Source organism: Pundamilia nyererei, unplaced genomic scaffold (genome assembly GCF_000239375.1).
Source record: "Pundamilia nyererei isolate P.nyererei 1_Seehausen unplaced genomic scaffold, PunNye1.0 scaffold00283, whole genome shotgun sequence".
Lineage (NCBI taxonomy): Eukaryota > Metazoa > Chordata > Actinopteri > Cichliformes > Cichlidae > Pundamilia > Pundamilia nyererei.
In genome coordinates this window covers 649,212-653,174 of record NW_005187684.1, presented here as the reverse complement: position 1 = coordinate 653,174, position 3,963 = coordinate 649,212, and positions in this window count along the sequence as shown.

Below are 3,963 nucleotides of genomic sequence, written 5' to 3'. Positions count from 1 at the left end.
TAGGTTCTTCTAAATTTGTCAGCTGAAATCTAAATATAATGAAGAAATGTATTTCTTTTAGATTTTATGTTGATGGTGGCCTCTTGTAATGAAATTGCAGTGAAGCATTATTATTGGAAACAAAGGGGAGAGACAAAAGGTGAGGGAAGGGGGTCATACAGAGAGACAAAAGGGGAAAGAATGGTCCGTGACCATGAGAGGCAGCGGAGGTATATGAGACACCTGTAATAAACAGAATGGCTGATTTTTATTGTTTCTGACTCATGCCATTTGCGGCTGTGATTGAAACAGAAAGACAGAGTGAGGTTGATGGAGGGTAACGGTAAAAAACAATGACAAATGAGACATCCAGCAAGGGTGAGAGAGACAAAAAAGGGAAAAAAAACTGTGATGGAAAATTATTAAAACCTTTTGGACCTCAATCACGTGAACTGCTAATGACAGCTGCCTCCAATGGGAGGATGGAAAGTGGAGTAGAACCATGATGGAGATGAAGATAATGACAGCATCAATCTTTCATTGTCATAAACACAGTCAAACTGCAGACATAATTGCAGAAGATAGAGATGAATGAGCGGGCTGGATAATAATAAGAAACTAATGGTAAAAGATGAGGAGACAGACTAAAAGTGGGTGGTTGGAGAGCCTATTATGAGAAGATGATTGGCAAAGATAATTGAAAATGGTTGGATAACAGCTGCTAATAACATGTTTTTGCTAAGGGATATTTTCCTCTTTTCCTCGCGAGGATTGATTGACCAAGAACAGATATCCAGATAGGTTAATGGCAGGCAGGCAACAACAGTCCTAGTGACAGCACCAGTTAAGGCAAGTAATTAAAGATGGTAATTAAACCTGGAAGGGGACTCATCCAGATGAAGTCGTATAATACACGCTGGCTAACACAGCAAGTTGTTTTGTTGGACACTGAACAGCACCAGACAATTAAAAGCAGCATTGACATAGGCAAGGTGATGTTGTTACTAGATGTGAAGTTAGCTGTAAATGTTTCCTCAGTTCATGCAGCATTATATTTGTCGCAAAATCGATCAATGCAGAGCAGTGTCACAAACCACGGAGGCCCCAGAAAAGTGCAATCAAACGTTGCGTTTATTAACAGCCCGGAGAAAACATCAACATATGTCTTCTGACCAAAATACATGTTGTGGACACTTATAAAGCAGTGGGGTACACGCCCCCCCATGGCGTCAATGACAGATTAAAATAGGTTCCAGACCTTAGTCACAGTTAATCGTACATCTTGTACATCTTTAATAGCTATAAACAGACATAGAACTTCTCATTTTGATAACACCTTCCATACAAGGTAATAATCTTAAGCCCTCAGGGTCTCTGAGGCTAATTCTTGACTCTGCTCATCTGTTACCAAGTAGAATAAAATGCAACAGGTTTGCAACAAGAAGCTGGAAACATTTGGGCCTCTGCTGAGGCCTATTCCTAGATTATATGTATTATATGTACTGTAAGCATGCATTGCAGTTATCCTTCTATGTTCTAGTTTCCCTCAGCATGTATCACCTGGACAGTCATGCCAGTGAAGCTTAAAACCCTTAATGAACTGAACATCAACTCAAAATAGGTACAGATATGCAATATGTATAAAATACTCCTAACCGTACTTGTAATAAAAGTTAACATAATGGAAGGATCCTCAAATGGACATCTTCAATAAACAACTGTAATGCAGTATCAATACTGTGAGAAATATTATTAGATGAAATAATGCTGTGAAGAATGTTATTAATGCAATTATAATGATGCAGATTATATGGCAGCAATAAAAGACTTTCTATATCTCCACATATTATATACATGATTTCATCTATGCAGTGTCATGAGGTGAAGAGTCACTAGTTTACATGTCAAAAGCTTCAAGTGGCTGCTGTTATGCTCAGCCAATACTTTATGACATCGGGATGATGATATTTGTGCAAAATGTACAGCTTCAGTTTACTTCAACATTAAATCTCCCACTCTCTGCCGGAGGAATAAATCTATTTCTTGCTAAAGATATCTCCTCATTTGGTCTTTGGATCAAGGTGGTGGAGAGCACTGTCTGACACATCAGTCTAAAATCTCCTATCATTGAACTCTGCTGGAGTACTAATGCATATGATTCACATCATTTCCGTCTTGTCAAACAGTTCAGTGATTCTCGTGCCTTATGAAAAGAGCTCCTCCTATTAGGACAGAAAATGTTTCTATATTATAAAGGTGATTAACCAGAATAACATGCACTGATCAGAAGTAATTTTTCTCTATTAAGGGACCAGTGCACTTAAACAATGCCATGAAAAATGCCCCCACAGCATAACAAAGCCACCAGATCACCTCTCTGCAGGGGTTCATGTTTTGATTTAATGTGTCGCACATCTGTGCCTACCTTTAAATTTTCAAGAGGGAGTGTTCAGCATATCAATTAAAGAATAAAGCTGGGGATATTTAACATTTTCCCATGGCTAATACAAAATTGATAATATTTTAGTCCACACACCAACATTTTCTGATATTCCTAACAGTCTGTGGCCCATTTATTTCCTGTGAAGATGCAAACCTCTGAAAATTGCATCAGAGCTCTGTAATTTCAAACAGGACTAAATAATGAATTTGGTGAGTAGTTGCCATGGATGCACACTTAGTTTGGTATTCATAAAAAATTTGATGAGGCTGAATTTTCATCTCTCGCTGCCAAGTTCTTAAGTTTATAACATTCTTCCCCTTCAGACACAGACATACCTTTAGTGTGAATTAACAATTGTTAACTGTGTGCCGTTTGGCTGCTCCTTCTGTGCCTGCATGCCTTAAGTAGACATGCATGTTAGATTATGGTGGTGATCTAAATGGGCCATAGCTGTGAGATAAAAAGCTTAAAGTGTGTAGAATAAAACTTGTTTTGCATGTGTGGTTCAAGTGCAAATACATTATAGAAGTTTGTGCTTCATTTATGGTGCATGAAATTCTAGTATTGTATTTGTCGGTTACTGAGCACTATTAAGCTGATGTGTGTGTCTATGCATTGCGGTCATACAGTTTATGAATACAGCTTGCTAACAAAACTTGCTAGTATTAGTTGACAAATGAGCCCTCCACAGTCTATAAAAGATAACTTCAACTGCCAAAATCTTGATGTCGAAACTCCAAAACAAAGAGTCCCAAACTAATGTGTCACGTCACAGTGGCTATCCCTGTGTTAAGTATGTAAATTTCATTTGCGCACATAAGCAGCAGTGCTGTGATTGCAGGTTACCTTAAGTCAAAAGGGTCTGCGGGTCAGATTTAAGCCTTCAGGTTCTGTTTTGTTAGATGTAGGGCATACATTACTATTCAAAAGTCTTGAGCTACCTCTCTTCTTTGTACTTTATCTTCAAGAAATGACTTTCTTGAGACTTTATAAAAGTAATAATAGAGACAATAGTTTCCAGGCTTTCTGAAGGTCTTTCAAAGTTTGTCTTTGGACATTTGCATTCATTTTCAGTCCCATCCTTGCAATTAATTATTTCTGGAGGAATTATTTGTTTCCTAAACCACTTGGTACTGACAGTCATTCAAACATAAAAAGGCTCTTAAGTGAAAAGATTAATCAGTGTTGCATCTAGACATAACAGACCAAGTAGCAAATAACCTATTTTAAATTATATCTTTAGGAACCTTTATTACTAGCAGTCTGTTGCAAAAAGAAAGAAAAAAATAAATGTTTGTTTGTTTTTTTGTTTTCCATGTGAATCTATGAAAATTGCCAAAGACAGTTTGACAGGCATAAAATTCTTTTTTTTGCTCAAACAAGGTGATTCCCAAAGAGCTATTAGCTACAAATGTGGCATATCTTGTAATTCATTTGAAAGCCTGATGCTTAACCTTGTCCACCCCAGCTGTGAAACTCAGAAACCAGTCTTACTTGTTATCATCTATCGTCCACCTGGGCCTTACACAGAGTTCTGTCTG